General features: G+C 42.2%; 2 long non-coding RNA genes, 5 other non-coding genes and 1 pseudogene across 7 annotated transcripts; all 8 read left to right on the top strand.

Annotated features, from left to right (window-relative positions):
* The first annotated feature begins 599 nt into the window (after positions 1 to 599).
* Positions 600 to 21889, top strand: LOC149990241 (uncharacterized). The gene is made up of 6 exons (XR_016508884.1): positions 600 to 649; positions 11089 to 11165; positions 13001 to 13082; positions 19511 to 19566; positions 20753 to 20925; positions 21847 to 21889. It is a non-coding gene; the product is annotated as an uncharacterized LOC149990241 (long non-coding RNA).
* LOC149990244 (small nucleolar RNA SNORD113/SNORD114 family) lies at positions 11798 to 11872 on the top strand. Its single transcript, XR_016508907.1, has one exon. It is a non-coding gene; the product is annotated as a small nucleolar RNA SNORD113/SNORD114 family (small nucleolar RNA).
* LOC149990243 (small nucleolar RNA SNORD113/SNORD114 family) lies at positions 16945 to 17020 on the top strand. The gene has a single exon (XR_016508908.1). It is a non-coding gene; the product is annotated as a small nucleolar RNA SNORD113/SNORD114 family (small nucleolar RNA).
* On the top strand, positions 20334 to 20406 carry LOC149990242 (small nucleolar RNA SNORD113/SNORD114 family). The gene has a single exon (XR_016508909.1). It is a non-coding gene; the product is annotated as a small nucleolar RNA SNORD113/SNORD114 family (small nucleolar RNA).
* A 556-nt stretch (positions 21890 to 22445) lies between the features above and the next one.
* LOC149990240 (small nucleolar RNA SNORD113/SNORD114 family) lies at positions 22446 to 22513 on the top strand (annotated as a pseudogene).
* A 468-nt stretch (positions 22514 to 22981) lies between these two features.
* LOC149990238 (uncharacterized) lies at positions 22982 to 24932 on the top strand. Its single transcript, XR_016508903.1, has 3 exons — positions 22982 to 23025; positions 23776 to 23876; positions 24866 to 24932. It is a non-coding gene; the product is annotated as an uncharacterized LOC149990238 (long non-coding RNA).
* On the top strand, positions 23406 to 23480 carry LOC149990239 (small nucleolar RNA SNORD113/SNORD114 family). The gene has a single exon (XR_016508915.1). It is a non-coding gene; the product is annotated as a small nucleolar RNA SNORD113/SNORD114 family (small nucleolar RNA).
* A 344-nt stretch (positions 24933 to 25276) lies between the features above and the next one.
* On the top strand, positions 25277 to 25351 carry LOC149990237 (small nucleolar RNA SNORD113/SNORD114 family). Its single transcript, XR_016508913.1, has one exon. It is a non-coding gene; the product is annotated as a small nucleolar RNA SNORD113/SNORD114 family (small nucleolar RNA).
* Positions 25352 to 25589: the final 238 nt, after the last annotated feature.

The raw sequence follows: 25589 nt of genomic DNA, 5'->3' as shown, positions 1-25589 counted from the left end.
TTGCTAAAAGGAAGGCTGAGCGACAGCCAGTGAGAAACGTTTTCTGAACCTAAGGTGGTCCCCAGATGTTGTCCAGATAAAGAAACGGGGCTCTAGGTTCCCTCTGCTTTGCCTAAAGTGCTTGTAGAAACGTTCATGGAGAAATTCTTTAGAAAAACGGGTAGATGATTAATTTACTTTACGTCTAATGATGATACACGTGGGTAAATAAGCTCGAGTCATATGCCTCAGAAAAATGCATGCATCCTTGGTGAGAATATGCCCTAAAACAGATGTACATTTATCCCCTTTTGCACAAGTGAGGGGTCCGCCGGAAGCTGTCACTGAGATGTGAAATTTATGAACAGGGAGCGTATGAGCAGGTACTGATGACAGATCATGGTTCATATTCTTAGGTTGCTGTCCATTGTATTATTTAAAAGTAAGACTTGAATAAGTCCCTAAAATAAGGTGTGTAATTCTTGGACAATGAAGAGATTAGGAAATGAACCGAGTGTATAATTATTGTAATACTACAAGACGAACTTCCATTACAAATGATCTAACTATGGGCTTTCTGTGTTTTGAGTCTGCTTGTCCCCATCTGCACACACCGCCGCCGCCGTCCTCATTCTCTGATGTCCAGGTTCGTGGCTTTTACTAACTGCAGGTAAGGAGAGAAGAGACTGATGTAAGTCACAAGAGTGTATGTTCTTGGGTTGGGAGGTCGCTTTCTGGGTGTGGCTTGGATTTTTCCAAGTAATCAATGAATACATTAATAAGTAAAACCAAATAACACCAGCAGAGGCTGAAATTGGGGTTTGGAATCTGAGGCAGGACTAAAAAACCCAGCCAGAAAGGCAGAAGGTGTTCCCTTTATCTCCAGGGCTGCCCCGCATTGTGTTTTAGTTTCGCATTGCGGGTCATTTAAGGCAGTGGTTCTCAACCTTCCTAAGCTGCGACCCTGTAATACAGCTCCTCATGTGGTGGTGACCCCCAGCCATAACCAAAGCATAGTGAGTAATCACAGAAACAGTATGTAATTATATATGTGTTTCCTGATGGTCTTAGGCGACCCTGTGAAAGGGTCGTTTGACCCCCAAAGGACTGAAACCCACAGGCTGGGAACCGTTGACTTACGGGCTTCTCCAAGGATAAAGGTGTAGGCTAATTCTCTGAGGGAGGGACACGTAGGAAGAGGGACAAAAGTGTTGCTGTTCTAGTCTGAAGTGAGGTTACGATGCAAACTTGTTCGTTGCATCTTCTCTAAGTGACCCAGGGCCAAGCACGGACCAGTGGACTGACACGGAGTAGAACGTTGATTAACTTACATGCGTGAGAAGCACACACACGCTCAGACCCTCCAGGGACTGCTCCCATCTCTTAGCGCGGCAGGGTAGGGGCATTTGGGCAGGTATTAGTAATACTCAAGGCTGTAGTTCTTGGGCTTTTAATTAATGAGGTTTGATGGTATTATTGTTAGTGAATCAATGAATAAAGGGATAAATAATGCATAGACAAAGGAAGAAAAAGCTGCCCAGTATAGACCAATGATGGGTATTCTGAGATGGACAAACCGAAGATTTTGACTACACCCCGTAACTTCAAGGCCCGTTAGGAAGAGGAAACCGAGTGACTCCCCGGGAGGGAGAGGGGCTTCCTGCAGAAGTCAGGAGCAGTGAGGGGCTGGCCCGTGAGCTCTGTTCCCAGTGTCTGCGACGGGTACCCCAAGGGAGCGATGCAAGGATAGGGTGTGTCACTGCATGCAGACCGATGACGCGAGTCTGCGATGAGGCAAGGGTTATCATTAATTCTGTTATTTCCCGAAGCGCCGAGTTTCATAACCTAGGCGGACCAACGCTCTCTTACTGTTTCTCATAAAAAAATATATCCTGTCCCGTGGGACTCCATGTTGTCTGGGTTGGCAGTGGGCTGCTGGCTGTTGGTTTTATTTAAAAAAGGAGCAAGTCCTTTCCATGAGAGACGCTTGGTCGGGTAAGTGCCCCCTTGAAGGAGGACCAGGCGTAGACCCGCGTTAAGCACGTGATAGCAGGTGTGCTCATGTCTGCTCTGTCGCCTGACTAGGGTTAAGAAGCACAAAACCCCTAGCGGGTTGTAACTGGACGATGAGCATAGGGACGAATGTCAGAGTCAGTGCTGTTGTCCGGGGTCCTGGCTTGCGTCTGTTTTGAACGTGTTGCTAAAAGTAAATGAGTGAACAATGGGCTGAAGGAGTTCGTGTTTTGGTCAGTTATATTTTTAAAAGTATCTTTTGGTAGATGATTGGATAACGAAGATGTGGTCCAGGCCCTGGTTGGGAGTGGCTCAGTGGGTTAGTATTTTCCCAGCACACCAAGGTCGCAGGTTCAATCCCTGGTGAGGACTGAATGAATCAGTGAATCAGGAATCAATGACGCACACACAAGTGGAACAACAGATCAGTCCTTCCCTCTCTCCCCCTTCCTCTCAGAGACACAGACAGCAGGGTGCTGGTTACCAGAGGGGAGGGAAGTGAGGGGGGCAGGTACACATGATGGGAGGAGACCCGACCGCGGTGGTGGGCGCCCGCTGTGATCTGCAGAGCCTGGGTCAGAGAATCGCACGCGTGACACGCACATAGTCTTATTAACCAATGTCACCCCAATAAGTGTAATTAAAAAAGAAAAAAAGAAGGCAGGGTGTGTGTCAGGGAAGACTAGGGGTCACGAGATCATTTTAGATGAAGAGAAAGGAATCTAGACTTACCTCCCTTTGGACCAAATGCTTGTCAGCAGTGGCATGAAACGGGGTTTTAATTCCGGGTTACTGGGAGTTTTACTCTTTGTCCTTAAAAAAATGAATTGATGATCAAATCATTCTTGGAGTGATTAAAGGAGAGCTGCATGAGTGCGTCAGTAAATGAATCCGTCAGGGTAAATGTGGGTCTCACGCTTCCCGGTGCCCTCGAAGCCATTCGTGGGCAGCGAGGTTTAAACAAAGACTAACGAGGCCGTGGCCTGCGTGGTTAGGGAGAGAGTACACAGGAGGGTGGTCGTCCCAGTCGTGGTTACACTCCTGTGCTGGCTGGTGCCCTGAACGGCGTCACGACGTCAGTTACAAACCACAATTACGTCGGAGCATAAAGAGCAGAGACATTCTTGAGTTGCTAACGAGGACCTGGTAGGAACTAAGACCCACGATATGTCTGGTACCTCATGGCTCCCGTTCTTTAGACAAAAGTTAAGTTCATGCTGTTTCCTTCTTTGTAAAACGTGCGCTTTACTTTACAGAATGGAAACACTAGCCGCTTTCCTTATTCAATCCTAGTAAAGATTTTGGTTTTACCTTTGTGGTCGGGAGCCCAGAGTCTGTTCTAGATTGTGGTCAGAATTCAAATCCGCATCCTTCGGTTAGATGGTCTGTTTACATGTCAAAGGAATAAATACAAAAGGCATTAATAAAATCAAGGATGCCCCACAGAGACCACTAGTGGAAATTAACCAAATTTTACAATCAGTCCAATTCAGGGCGCACCCGAGGTTTGGTGTACCCAACGGAGGGGCTCAGCCAGCGTCAGAGCTTTTAGTACTGTCTTTTATTTTGCGCCCTGGCTGATGCAAACGTGTTTTCGGTGATAAATATCTAGGCCGTGAGCTCCGCGAGGGGGCACACGGGAGAGGGACGGTGATGCCCCTGGGACGTGGGGATGGCTGGTTGATCATCGTGGTGTGTTGGTCACCTATTGCTGGGTGGCAGACTGCCTGACAAGGTCATCGCCAAACTCAAGGTCATCTACATTTTCTTCTTTGTTATCTGATAGAACTTCTATTGTTTTACATTTTACATTTTTGACCTATGACCCAAATTGATAAGTTTTTATCGAATCGATTGGGGTGACATTGGTTGATAAAACTATATAAGTTTCAGGGGTATAACTCTGTAATCCATCACCCGTATATAGTATTGTGTGCTCACCGCGCAGAGCCAAGTCCCCTTCCACCTACCTCCTCCCCCTTTTCCTCAGGTGGCCCCTCTGCCGTCTTCTGTGTCTACGAGGTTTTTTCATTTTTTTTTTTTGCTTAATCCCTTCCCCTTTTCCACCCAGCCCCCCAAACAAATTGATTTTTAAGAGTTCTTAAACAAGTCTTTTATGATAGTTTCCTTAAATACATCAGTCCAAACACGATCCATTTGGGATTGATTGCTGTGAAGAGTGCAGGGTCCTCGTTTAGTTGCCTCTTCTGCCCGTGATAGCCGTCCCCATTCTATGCCATTTGTTGGGAAGGTGGCGTTGCTTCCCGGTGGTGCGTGGACTCCTTTGTCAGAGGTCAGTTGGCTCCGTTTTCTCGGCTCTTCATCGTGTTCCACAGATCTCCTTGTCTTTTATTTTGCCAACACCACACTGTCTTGACTACTGGAGCTTTATAGTAAGTCTTGGAGCCAGGCATTCCAGCTTTGTTCTTCTTCAATATTGTATTGGCTATTCTGGGTCTGTTGCCTAATTTGTGTAAAGTTTTAAATAAGATCAGTGTGTCTACATCCCCAAGGTAACTTGGAGGGATTTTAATTGGTATTGCATTGACCTTAAGTTGGGAAAAATTTGACATCTTGACAACATTGAGTCTTTTTGTCCATGAACATGAAATTTTTTCCTGTTTATTTTGTTCTTTTTTGATTACTTTCATCAGAGGATTTTTAGTTTTCCTCATAGAGACCTTGTACATATTTTGTTAGATTTATACCTAAGGATTTCATTAGTTTTGGGGTGCTAACATAAGTAGTACTATGTTTTTAATTTGTGTTTTTAATTCTAGATCCCACCTTTTAATTGTTATTATAGAGGAAATCGATTGACTTCTGTGTGTGTGTTTTATGTATATATATATATATATATATATATATATATATATATATATATTTTTTTTTTCCTAGATAGCGGACCATGTCACCTGTTAACAAAGACTATTTTATTTCCTTCTTCAGGAAATAATATCTTTTTCTTGCGTTATTGCATTGGCTATACCTTCCAGTAGAGTGTTGTTGAAAAGGAGTGATGAAAAGGAACACCCTGACAGTGTTCCTTATCTTAGCAGAAAAGCGTCATTTCTCAACACTGTGGATGGTGTTAGCATTAGGTTCTTTGTCAAGCGGAGGAAATTCCTCTTTAAGCATACTTACTGGGGTGTTTATCATGAAATGGGTGTTGCATTTGGTCAGATTTTTTTTTTCTTTCTTAACCTGTTGATGTGAGGGATTACATTAATTGATTTTTGAATACAGAACCAGCATTGGTCATTCTGTGTTTCTTTTCATAGATTGCTGGGACTCAATTTGCTAGTATTTGTTGAAGATTTTTGCATTTTTAAAAATGAGAGATGTTGGTCTGTAGTTTACTTGTAATGTGTTTGTCTGGTTTCAGCATTAGGGTAATGCTAGCCTCACAGCATGAGTTAGGAAGCATTTCCTCTGCTTCTGTCTTCTGAAAGAGATTGTAGAGAACTTGATATAATTTTTTTCCATAGATATTTGGTAAAATTCACCAGTAAACCCATGTAGGCCTGATGCTTTCTATTTTAGAAGGTTATTAATTATTGATTCAATTTCTTTAATAGTAGAGTCCTAATCACATCGTCTATTTGTTTCTTGTATGAATTTTGGCAAATCATGTCTTTTGAAGAATAGGTCCTGTTCGTCTAAGTTACCACATCTGTGCTTGTAAAGTCGTCCCTGTACTCTCTGCCTGTTCTGTAAGTGCCCGTTGGCACTGTCGTGATCTTTTCGCTTTCATTTCTGACGCTGGTAATTCATGTCCTCTCTTTTTTTCCTTAGTGAGCCTGACTCGAGGCTTATTGACTTTACTGATCTTTTTAAAGAACCAGATTTTGGTATCATTAATTTTCTCTATTGATTTTCTGTTTTAAATTTTACTGATTTCTGCTTTAATTTTTTGATATTTTAAAATTATTATTAAGTATTTTTTCAATTGCAGTTTGCATTCAGCGTTACTGTGTATTAGTTTCAAGAGCACAGTATAGGAGTTAGATAATCGTTACGTTACAAAGTGTTCCCCGTGATATTTCCGGTCCCCACCTGGCAGCGTAGTTATTTCCATATTACGGACTCTGTTCCCTTCGCTGTACTTTACGTCCCTGTGGCTGTTCTGTAACTACCAACCTGTACTTCTCAACCCGGCTACCTTTCCTCCCCACCCCCCGAAAAGCATCTGTCTGCCTCCCGTGTGTGTGAGTCTGTTTCTGCCTGGCTTGTGCCTTTGCACGGTTCTCCATACCCCGCGTGTGAGTGGGACCCCACGGCATTTGCCTCCCTCTGCCTGACTTACCTCACTGAGCAGAGTGTACTTTACATTCATCCGTGCTTTTACAAGTAGTGAGATTTCATTCTTCTTTAATGGCCAAGGAGTATTTCATTGTCTGTATGTACCACCTCGTCTTTATCCACTTGTCTGTGGAGGGGTGCTTGGGCTCCTTCATAGCCTGGCTGTTGCAGATCACACTGCAGGGAACACAGGGGTGCATATGTTCTTTCAAATCAGTGTCTTGGTTTTCCTCAGATACCTACCCAGGGCTGGGACCACTGGGTCATAAGGCAGATCCATTTTTCCTGTTTTGAGAAACGTCCCTACTGTTTTACACAGTGGCCGCACCCAAATGCATTCCCACCAGCAGTGCGTGAAGATTCGCTTTTCTCCGTGTCCTTGCCATCATGTCGCGTTTGTTGATTTATTGATGACAGTCATTCTGCCAGGTGTGAGGGGCTCGCCCATTATGATTTTAGTGTGTATTTTTCTGGTCATGCGTGATTTTGCGTATCTTCTCGTATGTCTATTGGCCATATGTACGTCCTCTTTGGAGAGGTGTCTGTTCAGGTCTCTTCAAGTCCTTTGCCCATTTTTTAATTGGATTGTTTGTGGAGGTTTTTTTCTTTCTTTCTCTTTTTGGCCTTGAGTTGTATGAGTTCTTTATAAATTTTGGATATTAACCGCTTATTGGATGTATCGTTGGGGAATATCTTCTCCCATTAGGTGGGTTGTCTTTTCATTTTATAGATGATTTCTTTTGCTGTGCAAAAACTTTTCAGTTTGATGAAGTCCCATTTGTGATTTTTTTCTTTTGTTTGTTTTTTTGCCCAAGAAGATATGTTAAAAAAAAATTGCTAAGAGAAATGTTTGAGATGTTATCACCTGTATTTTTAGGAGTTTTATAATTTTGAGTCTTACATGTCTTGTGTATGGTGTAAAAAGGTGATCTGGTTTATTTATTTAGCTTTTGCAGGCATCTGTCCAATTTTCCCAACATCATTGACTGAATAGACCGTCTTTACCCCTTTGTATGCTCTTACCTCCTGTGTCAAATGTTAATTGACTATAAAGGCGTGGGCTTACTTCTGGGTTCTCTTATTTCAGTTTCATTGATCTATGTGCCCATTTTTATGCCAGTAACATGACGTTTTAATTACTATGGTCTTGAAGTATTGTTTGATATCAGGTATTGTGAGTCTTATAATTTTGTTCCTGTTAAGATTGCAGTGTTTACTTGGGGACTTTTTTGGTTCCATGTAAATTTTTGGATTATTTGTTCTAAGTCTGTAAAATACATCATTGGTATTTTGATAAGAATTGTATTGAATCTATAGATTACTTTGGGTAGTATGAACAGTTTAACAATGTTATTTTTTTTCTGTCCATGAACATGGTATATGCTTTTATTTGTATTTTCTTCAGTTTCTTTCTTCAGTGTCATATAATTTTTAAAGTACAGGTCTTTACCACATTCTTGGTTAAATTTATTTTTAGGTGTTTTTAATGAAATTATAAATGGGATTATTTTCTTAGTTTCCCTTTCTGATAGTTCATTATTGGTATATAAAAATACAAGCAATTTCTGGATATTTATTTTGTATCCTGGTACTTTGCTGAATTTATTTATCAGTTCTGGTAGTTTTTTGATGAAATCTTGGGGGTTCTCTATATTCAATATCATGTCATCTGGAAATAATCTTAGTTTTACTTCTTCCTTTCTAATTGGGATGCCTTTTATTTCTTCTTGTTGTCTGATTTCTATGGCTAGGACTTCCAGTATCATGTGGAATAAGAAGGATGAAAGTGGAGAACCCTCTCATGTTCTTGATCTTAGGGGAATGCTTTTAGTTTTTCCCCACTGAGTATTATGTTAGCTGTTAAGTTTGTCATATATGCTATTTTTTCTTTTGAAATATCTTCCCTCTTTGCTTAGAGTTATTATCATAAGTGGTGCTGGATTGTGTCAAAAGCTTTGTCTGCATCTATTCATATGATCATATGATTTTTAGCTTTCATTTTGTTTATATAGTGTCTCACAGTAATTGATTTGTGCATATTGTACCAACCTTGCATTCCAGGTATAAATTCACTTAATCATGATGAATGATCCTTTAAAAATATTTCTGGATTCAGTTTGCTAATATTTTGTTGATTTTTATATCTATGTTCCTCATATTGGCTTATAATTTTCTTTCTTTGCAGTGTCTTGATCTGGTTTTAGAATTAGGATAATGCTGGCATCATAAAACGAGCTTGGGAGTCTTTCTCTCTATTGAATTTTTTGGACTAGGTTGAGAAGGTTGGCCTTAGTTCTTTGAATGTTTGATGAAATTCTCCTATAAAGCCATTTAGTCCAGGACTTTTGTTTGTTGAAAGTTTTTTGAATTCTACTTCAATTTTATTAATTGTAATCAGTTCAGATTTTGTTTCTTCTTGATTCTCTTTTGGGAGAGTGTATGTTTTTAGGAATTTATCTGTTTCTTCCAGATTGTCCATTTTGGGGCATGTAGTTGTTCATAATGTTTTCTTGTAGTCCTTTGTACTTCTGTGGTGTTGATTGTTACCTCTCTTCTTTTATTTCTGGTTTTCTTTATTTGAATCCTCTCTCTTTTCTTCTTGATGAATCTTGTTAAAGGTTTATCAATCTTGTTTATCTTTTCAGAGAAGTTTAATTATCTTTTGTATTGTTGTTTTCAGACTATTTTGTTTACTCCTGTTCTGATCTTTATTATTTCCTTTCTTCTTCTCACTTTGGGCTTAAATGTGGGTTGTTTGTATGAGATTTTTCTTGTTCCTTGAGATAGGCCGATAATGCTATGAATTTCCCTCTGAGGACTGCCTTTGCTCTGTCCCATAGATTTGGGGTTGTTGTGTTCTCATTCTCATTTGTTTCAAGATATCATTTGACTTCTTCCTTGATTTCATTGTTAACTCATTCATTGTTTAGTAACACATTATTTAGCCTCCGTGTGTTTGTGTTTTTGCAGTGTTTTTTCTCATGATTGATTTTTAGTTTCATTTCATTATAGTTGGAGAAGATCCTGCCTTAATTTTTATCACTTCTTTTATTAGGCTAACTTTGGATGTAATTTGTGGTGTTCTAGTTTAATAAAGTAGAAACTTAGATTACTGATTTCGAATTATTTAAAAAAATAAAAATAGTATATATTTAAGGTGTGCATATGGTGTTTTGACATATACATAGTGAATAATTACTATAATCAAGCGAATTAATGTTTCTATATCCTCATATAGTTTCTTTTTCTTTTCTGTTTTTGTGATAGGATCACCAGTAATCTATTCTCTTAGCCAATTTCCAATATACAACCTGATATTATTAACTATAGTCATCATGCTGTACATTAGATCCTAGAATTTATTCATGCTATGTAACAGCAACATTGTACCCCTGACACACATCTTCCTGCTTCCTCCTTCTCCTCACTTGTGATAAGCATTCTACTGTCTGCTTCAAGAAATTCAACTCTTTTAGATCCCACATATAAGTGAGATCATGCGGCAGTTTTCCTTCTATGTCTGGCTTATTTCACTTCGTATATAATGTCCTCCAGGTCCATCCATGTTGTTACGAATGACAGAATCGCTTTTTAATGGCTGAATAACACCCCGCTGTGTGTGTATGCCACACTTTCTTCATCTGTTCATCTAGCGGCTGACGCTTAGTTCTTCTTTTCTATGTATTCATGCTATAAATCCCCTTCTAAGCACTGCTTGTGTTGCATCCATTTTTAAAATAAGAGAAATAGGGAACATTTACAGAAATGGGTATTTGAATGGCTGTATATCTCATTGAATGAGAAGCAGTAATGGACACATGTTGACAATGTTGTGATTGACCAGATTGTGTTCACTAAATTTCATTAACACCCTCAAAATCGACTCAGTTATTCCTGTGACTAATAGATAGACAGATGTTAGCATCATTCAGGATTTATTTCTAGTGTCTTTGCATTCAGATTATTGAAGTATTATAATTAATGAAGTCCTATCATAATTATTTAAAACAAGAGAAAGCACAGGTTACTGAATACTACATTTTTATGAAACAATCATAATTATTAATTTGGATTTTCACTTCTGATGTTTATAGAAAGAAAAATCCTGGCCTGCTCCCATTTTTGATAAGGGACATGTAGATCATTGCATTTAATAGTATTTTTGTCCTGGATTACTGACTGGTTTACCAATTTCATTTTTTTAATATAATGAGCACATGGCTAAATAATCTCATTAATAATTAAATAAATGAGTAAGTGACCAAATAAATGAAAATGTAAAATAGAATCAAGCATGAGTCATTGAGAATGTGAAATGAGAATTTACGTATACCCAATTCTGCAAAAGTAAGATCCATTAAGATTATCTTTTATTCTGTTAAAATTGTTAAACTATAAATATATATTTTTAAAGATTTTATTTATTTATTTTTAGGGAGAGGGGGAGGGAGAGAAGAGAGGGAGAGAAACATCCATGTGTGGTTGCCTCTCGCGTGCCCCCAACTGGGGACCCAGCCAGCAACCCAGGCCTGCGCCCTGACTGGGAATCGAACCGGTGACCCTTTGGTTTACAGGCCAGCGCTCAGTCCACTGAGCCACACCAGCCAGGGCAGGAGTTTTTGATAGATAGTGTTCTTATTCTAATGTGGTAGGTTCAACAGTGGCTATTACATTACTTAAAAGTAAAAGTAAAAAACTAGACTAATTAAAAAGGACTCTAAAGTATATTACTATTTAGTTCCATGTAATTAATATACATTAAAATATAGGTTTATTCTGTTTTGTCCTCCACAGAAGGACTACAGGATACAGACTGACTCGTTTTCTAAGAAACAAAATCCTGGCATTCAGCTCTGTGGATAAAGACCATAGTAAGTAAGAGTCGAAGTTCCCATCCTTGGTTGGAATGTTTTGTTCACAAGTGTTTTTGTTTTTTTTGAAAAGAATCAATGCCTGTAAAAGAAATACAAAGTCTCCACGTATGGACCAGTGATGGGAATATGTTCTGAATCAAAAATTATATTTAATCTAATTTGGGACAACCGGGAGAATTTAAAAATAAGGTCATTGCATTCATTTTTCAAAACAATTAAGTATTGCATTTGATTTTTCCCGACAAATGACTTAAACATCTGCACATTGCGCTCGTCCTGGCCGACGTCCGTGTGGGGGGCATCCCAGAGCTGGTGGCAGGCCCTAGGTCTGAGTATGGATCCAAGGTGGCGGTGTCACCACTTGTCATCGACTCATCTTTCAAACACGGGCTAATTAAAGAACAGAGAGCTGCAGAAGGACCGAGGGGGACCGTGGCTTCAGTATGAAGCATGGGTATTAACGGATCACACATGTTCTCCGAGGCCCACTAGAAAGCGAGATCTAGCCTCTTCATGGGGAAAGAACCAGTAATGGGAGGCTCTTGTTCCTGGCATCTTGTGATTTTCCTGTCATTCGTGGATCAATGCAGAAATAAATTAATGAAAGCAGAAAGAAAGAGCAGCAGGCCTGGACCGATGATGAGTACCATGGGGTATCTGAAACAGGAGTTTTGATTAAACCCGTATGCAACTCTGAGGTCCACAGAGTGATCCCCTGTATGGGAAATGAGCCCATGTTATGCTGTGCTGGGCTTTTGTGACTCTTTGGAACAGACTGTAATTTTTATTTTAAAATTGACACCAAATTAAATAAAATGTGTTCATAAATGAAAAAAAGAGGACAGGCCGTTCACCTTTTAATAAGCAATTTAATGAAACATGGATTATTATTAAAAGTTGGCTGAGGCTTGACTTCCAGAGAATTAATAGGAAAGGCTCCTTCTGCTCTGGAAAGGACCAGTCACTTGTCCAGTGACAGAGTTCCCGTCCCAGGTTGGCGGTGGGTCGCTGACTGATGGTTTTATTAAGGAAATGGAAACACATTTGGTCAAATAACCGCATAATTGAAAGCCAAGCAGAGACCAATAATGAGAATGTTTTATATGACGACACTCATAATTATCCTTTCTACTGATTTTTAATAAAACACTGAAACAGAAGCAAGTCTGTTATTCTTGATGGTAATGTTCCATGTTTTTGTCCAGTAATTATGATCATGGGCTACAGATACTGATGGCTTTGTGTAAGAGAGGAGGTATAATTTTATATCTTAATCCATTGTTAATATACAGTAAACCCCAGACCAGTTAGGAATGCATATTTTCATATGAGGACACTGATTCAGCTGGCTTCCAACAGCCCAGATTCTAGGAAACATTCTGGGACCTTCTGTTGTTTGAAAGGTGCACGTAGATCTTTTCAAGTTGTGGAAATTTGACTCTGGGTTGGTGTTTAACCATTTTTGGTTTCTTTAGAAAAATGAGGACACTGTATTTTTATTCTCTGAATAAGAAACTAAATCAGTGAGCAAACTGATAAATACAAATAGCGGAGAGTCGATGACATTGTATCAGGAAACGAGTTAAGTGTGTTACATTTCGCATAAATGCGTCCCACAGACAGATGGTCCTGGCTCTCTCCCTATGCAGGGAGTTACTATAGTATTTAATAGTGACATTTAAGTATCAGTGTGTGAAAGACGGCTGTTCTTGGGGAGATGATGAGACGGGGAAGTGAGGCCGGCCTTACGATTAATCTAGTCTTTTTGATGAATTTCAATTTAAAAAGACTCTGTCATCATTTTTAAAAGTGGGCTCTTTTTTCCTTTGTAGAATGAATATCCCTGACCTAGTCCTTCTGGGATTGTGGAGACCCTGGCCGTCAGTTCTGGGACCGAGGAGCAGAACGCCTGATGTGAGTGAACGTGAGTTTGAAGCTTAGAGGGGGGTTATTCATGGGAACCCACACAATTACTCAGTTAAGTAATACATGGAATCAAGGAGTGCCAACCATGAGGCCATGGTTCAACGTGTTATGACTCCAGTTTACAATGAATTCATTTCAGCGCAACTAAGGACCCTCAGACAGTGATGGAGGGAATTCCGCGTGTTTTCTAAGGGACTTAACTTCCCATTCGGTGTTCTTGTCCCCTTTGCCTCGTGTGTTCCTTCACCGATAAAGACCTCAGCTGTTCACTCTGAGGCTCGAGTCCCTTCGAGGGTGGCACATGTCAGTTTTGTCACATGTGGGCTATGATGAGGGGCCCGTGGCTATTGAGAAGGGTGACTTTAACGTGCGGACAGTCGCGGTGATAGGAGCGGGTGGGCACCAGCGTTAGGGCTAATGGGGAAGGCCGGGCTCATTAACCCTGCACCTGCGACAGGTTCGTCGTGAACAGGGACTGAGACCATGTGAGCAAGGGCCGGGGCCAGGCCTTGGCTGCACGTAAGGCCCTTGTTCTCGGTCCCGTGTCACCCGAGTTCATTGATGATATAATCATTACTCGGGAATCCGTGAATGAATCAATCAGTTCTCAAAGGCATAAATGAGGGAAGAAGTAGAAAGCCATGCCTAGATCAACGGTGCGTATCGGTGGAGGTATCTGAATCGACACACGCTCTGATGTAGCCCTTTGTGTGACTCTGGGGTCTGCGACAGAAAGAGAACCAGTCCATATTCCCGGGAGAAGTTAGCTCAGAGCAAGAGTTAGGAAAATTTGATACACTTGTTTCTGGGCTTCTGTGGTTCACGGATATAGATGGTATTATTTCAGGCGAACCGATGCGGGAGTGAATAACGAAATGCATGTGTGAATTCTAAGAGGCTTACTCACGGACCAGTTAGAGCATAATAAAATAGCTCTGAATATGGATATAATTCTACAATAAAAGGAACAGGCTTAACCTGTAATCTTCTTTCATTACCATTTGTAGTTAAGAGGCAGTGTTGTGAGTTTTTGTAGTTTGCTGGGTAATTTTTTTACATTAAAAAAAGAGAAAGTGCATCAGTAATCCATTATTAATAGATGTTCATATAGGTGGAGATTCGTAATTAGTATAGATCTTAACCTTGGCTAGGTGGCGAACTTTTTCATTTTATATAAAGCTAAGATTCCATACTAGCAGACACAACATTGCATTTTTGAGCCAAAGGTTACTGTTATCCAGTTCTGCCCGACTAACAGCCATTGAAAAAGTGTAAATCGAGTCTAAACCTGCTTCTTCCCCTCCAGAGGGAACAGAGGGCAGCGGGGCTGTCGCTGTGAGCCAGGAGCACCAGGGCCGATATCAGTCCCTTCGTTTACATTCTCTGTTTGCGATGTTTGCTCACGGGTGTCGTCCAAAGGATGTTAAAGTAATCATTCCGTACCACACACATTAAACACTCCAAGTGTGGGCCCGCGACGGGAATGTGTTCTAAACCAAAAGTTAGGTTGATGCTCCATCGGTACAACTGAGGTAATTTTAAAAGACGCTGGAAGTTACCTAGTTCCTCCGCGGAGCAGCTGGCTGTCACCGTGGTCGGCTTCGGCGTTCTCGTGCGCAGGGCTGGCGGGGCGCTCTTGGGGACAGCGCCCGCAGGGGACGGGGAGTGCTTTTCACTGAGGCGCCTCTGACAGACGGACACGCTAAATGACAGGGCCACACAGGGAGCGAGCTGCGTGCACCGCTCAGGGATGTGGCTCCGTCCGCACGTGCAGCCTGAGGGCCCTTACACAAGGGCCTCCGATTTAAGGACCCTGTTTTGGAATTTGGCAATTGTATTATTATTTGTGAATCAGAGAATTAGTCAGTTTTAGAAAATGTCCAGCATGGACTGGTGACAAATGTCGTGGGGTTTCTGAAGAAAGAATTTTGATTGAACCCACTGGAAACTCTGAGGTCCGTGACAGCGGAACACCTCATTGTCCTCTAACGAGCCTACAGAACCTTGTTCTTGGGTCCTGTGGTTTGGTGTCTAAGTTGTACCATTATCATAACATTAGCCCACAAATAAAGAAGCGTCTCAGTGAAGGAAAAGTAAGAGAGGTGTGTGCACACTATTTCTAAGGCAGTTAATGAAACAAGGAAAGTTATTAAGACAATTTTGAGGTTCTTGGTCCCAATACATTCCTAGTCAAGGCCCTTGTCACCTTAGTAAGAAGCTTGTGGTCGTCTGTTAAGAGTCAGTGTTTTGCTTCTGTGTTGAGGCAGATTGCCAATTGGTCATTTTATTAAGGAAAGGAAAATACATTTACATAAATTGTTGATCGAATAAACTATGTAATTGAGTGGGAGAACATGGAGCAACGATGAGACTGTTTTATACAAACACAGTCATGATTGATGCAATCTTTTAATGCAGTTTTGTATAAGCAAACATACGTTCAAGGAACCAGTTTGCTGCTATTTTGGCTAATGACATAAGGTCATATGTAAATATTATGCAAGGTACTTAGGCAGCGCGGGTGGGCTCCCATACGTTGATGGAGAATTATACATGGACAAATGTATACATTTACATTCCAGCGAGCCAACAATGCAGCAACAGGAGCGTGCACTTGGGTGTAAACATCATGGTTCAGTGCGTTCTCCACAACTGATCTTCATAGGAAGACAGAGTTCTAGGCCCTTCCAATGGTGCATATAGAAATTGGCAAATAACAGTGTTCCAGCTGCGTTTTGACGGTTGTTTATACTTTCCGGAATTCTTTTAGGAAAATGAAGGGATGGTCTTCTTCCCCAAGAGGAATTAAATGAAGCATGTGAATGATTAAATGTATTATGTACGGTTAAGCTGGGACCATTGGTGAGACTGCGCCGGGAACTGGCCCTCCGTGTATCTCATTCCACACCAAGTTCAACCAGTCAGATAACCTTGGCTCTTGCCTATGTGGGCAGCGAGTTCAGACAGATATTCCTAATAATTATAGTCGTTTTCCTGTTTACCTCTGGGCTCACTGGTGTTCGTGGTTACTTAAAACACAAAGCTGCACGCGCTGATAAATAGAAGGTAGTGCCCCCTCTTTCCAAATGTGGAGAATTGGATGTAGGCTCAGGGTTACTTGATTACCGAGGGAACACACTCTATCAGATTTGACTCTGATCTCATGGTGATGATCTTGCTTTTTACCTCCTGGGGTAAAAAGAGAACAAAATGAATGTCAGTAATAAAGTTCATGTTCGTACTTGGGGGCGCGGCCGTGCCCTGAGACCCTCTGAAGGAATAAATGCCTCTGTGCATGAACAGGTCAAAGGCGGTCACGCACTGGCCAAGGATCAGAGCGTGTGATGAATTCCGAATGACGATGAGTCTGTTTCAGCACGGCTGAGCTCATTGGGACACAAAGAAAAAAGGCATCCCGGTCATTTTCAGAGCATCTTACTCTTCCACTTCAGTTCGGTACCACAGTGAGCTGAAATGCTTCCCTGTCTACCCCGTTACAGACGACACACCTATTGGGAGGAGGCGAACGTGAGAAAATGGAAATTTTTTTCTCAGTTGGTTTAAAATGCTCGTTCATTGGACCAACTTGAAAATATGGATGTGAAATGAAGGAGGCCCAGGCCTGGGTCAGCGACTGATCCGGAAGGGGCCGGGGCAGGGCCGTGGGAAGGGCACACGGGCGCAGGGCGAGGCCTCCGGCTCCGTGGGAAGCTCAGCTTCACAGGCATATTCATGTCTTCATGGGTCTTGGTTTATTTTCCTAATTCATGGACGTGGATTATGTTATTATCAGTGACCCAATGAAGAAGTCAGGAACAATATATGCAAGGAAGGCACAGAATACCAAGTCTGGATCATTGATGAGTGTGCGTGGGGCATCTGAATTAAAACTTTGATTAAACCCAGTCTGTGACTCTGAGGTCCGCTGCGTCCATGGGACACGTGCTGGCAGAGGGGGCGAGGAAAATCCGAGGGTTTGTGCCTGATCTTCTGTTGTTTGTGAATGTGGATTATATTATCATAAGTAAATCAAGGCACGAATGAAGTATAAATAAAGAGGAGAGCTACACCTTTTCTAGGAGCTGATGAACGGAGGGTCATTCTTCATGCATTTCTGAACTTTTGAGTTCAAATAGAATGGACTTCAGGCTGCTCCTTCTTAGGGACCATAGAGAGAGAGGAGAATATCCCTGTTGCTCTGAGTTGGTGGCGAGTTTGTGTTGCGTGTCTTTTTTAAAAAAGGGACAAAAACTTAGCATAATTTCACAATAATCAATAAAACTTAATATAATAAACTCAATAACAATATAACAAATCTTGATAAACACATTAGTATAAAACTATTTTAATACATAATCACTTAGTATAATCAATAATTAAAATACAAATGATTCAATAGTTATTGAAAAATGAAAAGGGTGTAGTCATGAGCACTGAAAATGTGAATAGAGTAGTTACCAATATCCTTGTGTTAATTGATTTTTATCTAAAAAGAAAACTGTAAGTGCATTTTGTTGATGTCTGTGAGTCATAAGCGAATGGGCAGATTTAGCGTCCCTCTGTGTTCTTGTCTGGGTACGTGGGGTTCCCCAATATTGTTGCTGGTATTAGAAGCGAGTAAAGGGACAGTTTCACACCTCGGCCCATCGCTTTCCAAAGGGCGAACCGCGGGCGGTGCGCAGTTCCTGCGAGGGACGCAGGCGCGTGTCCCGCTCTGACCTGCTGAGGTTCCTCCAGGGAAAAAGATCCCAGCTCCGCCCTCCAAATGCATCTTGCAATTAACATAGAAATTCATATTAATGAAGGGTGACACTACAGTTTCTCCTTCTCCCTAGCCACAGTCTGGCCGTGCGGGGTGGGGTCAGCGGCCACCTTGCGGGGCAGTGCTAACATGGAGCTGCCTCATCGCTGCGCGAAGTCCCGTCGGGGCACGTGGCGCTGCCATGGAAATTTGCATGTAACACTGATTAGTTTTGGGTAGCGGACGGCTCTACCATTTTGTGTTTTCTTTCGGGAAGAAGAGTTACCGAATAAAAGTAAATTAACCAATGCACACGTGGAAGAAAGCACAGCGTGGCCCCGTGGTCAGATTGTTTTATGACACAATCTCATTCGGCAAAATATTTTCCCATTAAAAGGTGATGTCCTTTTTGCGATTTGGTAGGGGCATATAGACAGGCATTGACAGTAGTGACAGTTTTTATGTTGGGTGGTAGGTCGCAAGGCCTACCTGACGTTATTTCACACTAGAACTTCAGTCAGTCAGAGGAAAGGGAAGAGCTGTCGGACTGATACGAAAGTGTGACGCCAACCGATGCTTCCGACGCATCTAGTAGTGGACAGCCAGCTCCTATTGAAACATCTAAACCCACGCTCTCCACTCTTTCTACTGACCCGCCTTTCCTCGTGAGCGAATGCTTGGTCGGATTCTGTCGCTGCCCGGTGATGGGGGTCTTGGCTCTTCCTTTCTCCGCGCACAAGGAGCCATGGAAGGAACAAAGTGTGAGCCCCTGGCTGGCGTGGGCTGGGTGGGCCTCGTGTGTTTACTGGGGTAGCTCAATGCAGCAAAGGCTGTAAAACAGATACGGGCCGAGAATACCAAGTACAGACCGAGCACGGGCACCGGGTACAGGCCTACAAGCAGGGCCAGCCCTCGTTAGCGCAGCTGCGATTCATTTCTCTTTCCGGCGACGGAAAGCATTTAACTCGTCGTCACAACTGGTTGCCGCTCCATATTATTTCTGCTCCACGGTGGATCGAAGCATTTCCGTGTTGGTAGAAACCCAGGCTGTTAACAGTTCAGAGGAAGCCCTCAGAAGGGGGAACATGGCGTCTGTGTCCTGGATACCATGGTGGTTTGGGTTGCCTACGACGTCATGTTTTAATTCAGCCAGATTAAATGAACGTGGCCCAAACCACGGGCCGTTTTTAGTGGTGATGCTATCCAAAGCAAGGTTTACACTGGGACCTAGTCTGAAAGTTCTGTGAGAAATCACCCTACAGGCAGATCATCGGGACATCAAGGATCTTGTTCTTGGGAGTTTGCGAGTCCCGGGAAAGGGACGGTTTATACATGGGTAAGAAAGAGAGGGCCAAGCCTGGACCCGTGATGACATTGGAGAGTCTCTCAATCAAAAATCATTATTAGAGCCACTTGTAACTCTGAGGACCCTTACTGCAAAGTGGCCTCCTTTCCCCCTTTATGGAAATGAGCTTATAGCAGAAGTCGAGAGTATTTAGGTGTACGGTTCATGGGCACCCACACTTTATGGCTATAATTTGAACTTTTCCATGATAAAAATGAGACTTGAATCAACTTCATGACTAACCTAGTAACACACAATTAATGTTGTTTAAATGGGTTTAAATTTGGAATGTTCATTATTTTGAATATTGGCATTTATTTGACTCCACAGATTGAAGACCGTGGTTGATGTAATCAGTCTCTGCTGATGAAGATCTTAGTTTTAGGGTAAGAAATCTAAAGACTAACGTAAATATTAGTCAAAAGATCTTGTCAATTGGGGTGTATTTTTTGTTAGTGCTCAGTGAGTTATTTAAATTAATCCATACATAAACTGATAATATGAATGTGTTATGAAACAAAGGTTGTGGTTTAATCCAATTCAATACAATTATGGTTAAAAATAAGATGGAGAATATTTTGTTTATTTTCAAAGCTGATTAATAATTCATGTTATCACTGTATTTGATTTAAACAATTTATCCCACAATAAAGTCTAGGGCTGCGCTGTCCAGTGTGGTTGCCCTTAGCCACATGGGGCCACTTACATTTAAAATAATTAAAATCAAATGAATGTTAAATTCAGTTCCTTGGTTGCTCTTGCTGCCTTTCAGGGCTTAGCTCCATGCGGCAGTAGGTGACCGTGCTGGGGAGCCGCGTTAGAGCCCAATCATAGTATCACACCAAGGCCTCCTGCCTGCTCCCCGCCGAGGGAGGGGTGCGCTAGGGATGGACGGTGGCTGGGACGGGGTACGAGTGAGGTTAGGATGGTCACTGGTCACACATACATCACTGATGGGCGCTGCACAAGGAGATCTGTTTGACTTAGAAAAGACCGAGTTTATGGGAAAGGAACCCATCCCCAGATCTTGGTCATATTCAGGGATCTTGTTCTTGCCTTTCATAAAAATTATGAATGTTGATTTTATTACTGTTAATGGATCCATGAATAGGTCGATAAACAAAGGTATAGATGAAGAAGAGCCTGCTCAGCCTGGATCAATGATGAGTACCCTGGGGTGTCTGAAATCGAGGACTCTGATTAAACCCTTGAACTCTGAGGTCCGTTGCCAAAGGATCCCTCCTGCTAGGAGCTGCGGGTGCGCAGGAGCCCATTCCTGGGTTCCGAGTGTCGCGTTTTCATAATCAGGCGTGAATAAACGAGGAGACGCACCAGTGAATGGAGACAAAATGGGTTATTCCTGGGGCGAATGTGAGAATAGTAATGTGATTCGTGTAACATAAAAATCATCAGTAATACATTTCTGAGGCACTGCATTCTAGAGAAAGAAATAAGTTTGTTAAAGTTGATCCTTTTGGGTAAAGAGCATTTGGATAAATGGGTGTAAGAGCCCATGTTACTTTTCTGTTTTTTTTTTTAATATAACTTGTTTATTTTATTTTATTTTATTAGAGAGAAGGGAAAGGAGAAAGCGAGGGAGAGAAACATCACTGTGTGGTTGCCTCTCACTCGTGCCTTCAACTGGGGACCTGACGTGCAACCTAGTCATGTGTCCTGACTGGGAATCGAACCAGCGACACTTGGCTCGCAGGCCGACGCTCAATCCACTGAGCCACAGCAGCCAGGTGGGTTGGGCTGCTGGGCTTCTGTTTTATTAAGAGAAGTGCAAACCATCAGCTAAAATTAATTATTGATTAAATAAATGCATAATTGAGATAGGGCTTGCACACTGACCTATGTTGGATGGGTCACATGACCAGCTGTAATTAATTGAATGATCGTCACTATTTTTAATTTAAAGAACGAGAAAAAGATTATCTGATATTTTTTTCCATGCCTAATGAACGTATGGACAGGCATGAATATTGTCCTGTTTCTGTGGGGTCACAAATATCAATAATATTGGTATTAATGTATAAAAGAATAAGTTAATATTTTATTCAATGATTTGAAAGAAGGCAGAGCGCTGGCCACGGACGAGCACATGGGGTGGAGCCGGAGAGTGAGCGATACAGTTGCTCTCCAGATAAAGAAAACACGCCTAGGCGCTTACATTTTTACAGCGGTGAATACATTTAGGTAGAATTTCTCTTTCTGACTTGTTGGAGTGATTACTTTAAAAGATGGGACTCAGGTGACTCCATGTGTGACTATATACATACCTGCACATACAGACTGGCCAAGCATAGGCGGTTGTGGAGAATGTGCTCCCGTCTAGAATGCAGACTGACCTCATGCTTCCCAAGCAGATTCATTTAGAAAGAAAATAACAGCCCTTACCTAGCTGGGTAGAGGGCGTATAGATAAATAGGTATAATAGTCATGGTTCTTCTTTGTCTGTTGTTGGTTTCAAAGATGTTCATTGTATCAGTTAAATTTAATACTCAAACAAATCAATAAGCCATTCAAGTTTTAATATGTAACAAGCACTAAGGTTTATTCCTAATCAATTATTGTTGACTTGGATCAATTTAAAAAACCTGAGTCTAGACTGATCTATTTTCTATCTAATTTAATTTACTTTATATTTGCTTTGCGCTCTGCAGAATGGACACACTGTGATCCAATTAAAGGACCATAGAAACTTAGGTAAGTAATAGTCGCCGGAGTTGCTCCTGGTTTGGTGGGTTGTTGCAGATGCTAACTCTTACTGAAAGGGCATAAACAGTTACATATACAAATAAAATGAGTGAAGGTCACGTGTGGGCCAGGTCAGTGCATCCGTGATCAATTACAGAGAAACAAGCGAGACCACTCATTCATTTAAACAGTTAATTATTCAGTTAGTTAATGTAAAATGTATTGTTCAGTTCTAATTCCACGTCACAGTTCCTTTAAACCTTCTTTAGCGTTGTAAACACAGTGTTGTCACATTCAAATAGCAAAATGGGGTTCACGTAAAGGATTACATTAATTTATAAAGCCAACATTGGGGTCAGTCAATCAAAGACATGTATATTCTCTACCTACAGGTATTTCTATGCGAATCTATATTCTCAGTGGGAAGTAATTCTATAGAGAAATATTAGAGATATTCAAGAATTTTGTTTCAAGTTTTTATGACCTCAGCATTTATTTTATTAGTGAGTGGATGAATTAGTTAATAAAACTATGTAGCCATGGTTGAAGCTAATGAAGACCAGTCTGGACCAATGTGGGCTGGTGGAATATGAATCATGGATGGTGGCTACCGTCTGTTACTCTGAGGTCCAGCACAATGAGAAATATAGTCTATACCTTCTGTTGGAAATGATTCCGTGGATAGAGGTTAGGAATTTTCAAGGCTTTCATTCTTAGTTTTTGTCTTCATGGAATTTGATTTTATTATTATAAATGGAAAGAATTAATACAAATATATGAATAAATAAAGAAGGTGAAGCATTGTCCAGTTAAGAAAAAATATATATGGTGAGGCCTGAATTCATTAATATATATCAAAAACACTGAAGTCCATGAAGAAATAAGTGTCTTAAAGATAGTGCCTCTTTAAGGAATGATAATAGTCCTTGTTCTTGTGTGGTCAGTGCCTTCTTCAACATCGTTTTCTCAAGAAAAAGATATCACTATTTACTGCAGCCTTAAACGGCTCATAAAATGATAGGAGGAATTCAGGATGAATGGACAGAATGCGTCCATCTCTTTGTTTATCATTTGTTCTGTTTCATACTCTCAGAAAGCGCGCTTCCGGGGGATCTAAGCATCTTCTATGGTCACAAGCTCTGTGGGTAAGCTCCCTGTGTGAAGGGCATGGAGACCGTGTGAGGATAATCAAAGTCTTTGTCCTGGTTCCGGTTGTTTTTAAAGGATATTCACTGTATTATTAAAAAAAATTCAAGGCGGCCAACCATGGCCCAGTGAGAAATATGACATTGTAATTGTGTCGTATTAACACATGACATATGATCATTGTGTAGATTAGTCAGTAGTGTCAAAAATTAAGAATGATTAATAGAAGATATAATCAAGGTGACAGATGATCACATAGATAGCTATTAAGGATACTTAAAGGTCTCGTTCTTATGTTTTTGTGATTCAGGTATTTATTTAGTTATTAGTGATGTGATGAATTAATCAATAAGTTAATGGAGAAGAAGAGAGCCAGTTTTGGACTCGTGATGACACCTGGTGGCGTATGAGTCACGGACAATGAACACTCTGTGTCGGGAACTCTGAGGTCCCAACACCATAGAAATCTAGTCTCTACCTTCTGTTGGAAGTGACCGTAGGGACAGATGTTAGGAACATATAAAGATTATGTTCTTGGTTTTTGTGTCCATGGATAATGATTCTGTTAGCATAGGTAGATCAGGGAGAGAAGTATAAACACATGTCAGGAAATGTGTGTGAATGAGTGTGAAGCATTGTATGCTGTGGACATGAATAAGTATCTAGGTGACCGAGGAGATTAAATGCGGAAGGCGAAGTGAGGGAGCAGAAATCTCATTTTTTTCTCCTTCTGTGTTTGTGCCCCCCAGAAAGGCTGCGCTGGGGCCGAGAAAAGGACTCTCCTCCGTGCTCACAGGACGTCTGGCTGTCCAGGTGCCTGGTGCACAGAAACAAGTGTGAGTTTTTACAGGTGTGTGCTCTGTATTTGCAAAGTGTGGAGTACAGTCGCAAAAGCCAGCGTGGCCCACTGAGAAGTGTGGACGCGAGGTGTAACAGTGTATTGATTAATCCCTATATGACGCTTCGGGAGTGATCAGTGGAAGGGACCTATTGATGGAGTCAGTCTTTCTGTAGACAGAGGTAGGACTGCTTGAGGCTCACGTTCTCGGTTTTGTTATGCTTCACAGCTACTCCTTTTCTTACCCTAGATTTATTGATTTTCATGTATTATTAATAGATCGATGATCGAACTATTGGAGAAGTACAGTAGACCTATACCCATGGTTTTTCTTTTTGTGGTTTTGGTACCCATGGTTAACTGCACCCACGAATACTAAATTTCCCTAACCATCAGTATCCTCTGCTCCTGGTTCCCAGCCATGGGCATCGCCATGGCAGGATGATTCAGAATCAGAGCGTTCTCCCTCCGGCTTCTCGCCGGCGGGCCAGCAGTAGCCCCACGCTCTGTCACAGGGACCCGCTCCCGCCCTTCATCAGGAAGGGCGAGGACAGTCCAGAACGAAACCTAGCGAGAGAGACCACACACGGAAGTCGCAGGTCCAACACAAAAAGAAATAATAGTCTGTTGCCTCTGCTTGTAGTGACCCTGTAGATTGATTTTTAGAAATATAAAGAGACCGCCTTCTCAGTTTTCATGGATTTTGATCCTCCTATGATACCTCGGTTAGTTTCCGAATCGGCGCGCGGCGACGCAAGCAGAGGGAAGAGCAAACGCTGATCCGTGGTAGGCGGCGGGCGGGCCCCAGCTGTCGTGAGAACACCGAAGCCCGTCTCGGAAAGTTAACGGCCTTGCCTCTGAGCGAAGGCCGTGTTCTGGGTCACGAGCGAGCGCAACCGTAGGTGTCACCCCACTGCACTACGTCCTAACGGACCGGCTGAACGTGAGGTGGGAGTGACGTCTCAGAGTCCTCACTGTCTCTCTGGCCTTGTCCTTCTCAGGTCGGGACGCCTGAAGGGATGGAAGCGGCCGCCATATGCCCAGGAGCCCCACGTGGGAGCATGAAGGGCCAGCGTGAGTGACAATCCAAGTTCTTGTCTCCTTCGGGTGGCCTGTCGAGGGTGTCACTGCGGTAATTCAGAAAGCATTAAACAGGAGGACAGAGACCCACTGTGGTCCAGTGATTACACTGGAAACGTACAAAGTATTAGATTGGCCGGCCTGCCTTCGTTCGGAACAGTGTGGCTGGTCCATGAGAGAGGGGTAGTCAGCGAGTCGCTGGTCCTCAGGCAGTGCGACCGCCACCCCGAGGCTCTTGTCCTTGCCCAGTTATGTGTCTGATCATTGGTAGCGGGTTGGCGAATTACCGTGCGAACACGTCAGGTGAGGGCGAGGAAGGAGCGGCCCGCACCCGGACCAATGATGACGACTGGTGGCGTATGAGTCAGAGACGGTGACTGCTCTGTGTCTGGAAGTCTGAGGTCCAAGGCCAGACGTCTGGTGTTTCCTCCTGCAAGTCATCCTCTGCTTCGGGGCTCGGGGTCCGCCAGGAGATGGTCCTTGTGGCTTTGCACTCGTGGATTTGTAGTGTACTAGTATTACTGTTACTGTTACTGTTAACGTGACACGAGTCACTGATGGAGCCCGCCAGCAAGTGTGGGACTAAGCAAGGAAAGGATAAAAGCTTATAAGCTATGCATGTGTGTGGCAGGCGAGAAATACTGT

The sequence above is a fragment of the Furipterus horrens genome, unplaced genomic scaffold, assembly GCF_987537825.1.
Source record: "Furipterus horrens unplaced genomic scaffold, mFurHor1.1.pri manual_scaffold_21, whole genome shotgun sequence".
Lineage (NCBI taxonomy): Eukaryota > Metazoa > Chordata > Mammalia > Chiroptera > Furipteridae > Furipterus > Furipterus horrens.
The sequence above is the reverse complement of the archived record's forward strand: the minus strand, read 5'-3'. Positions and strand labels throughout refer to the sequence as shown.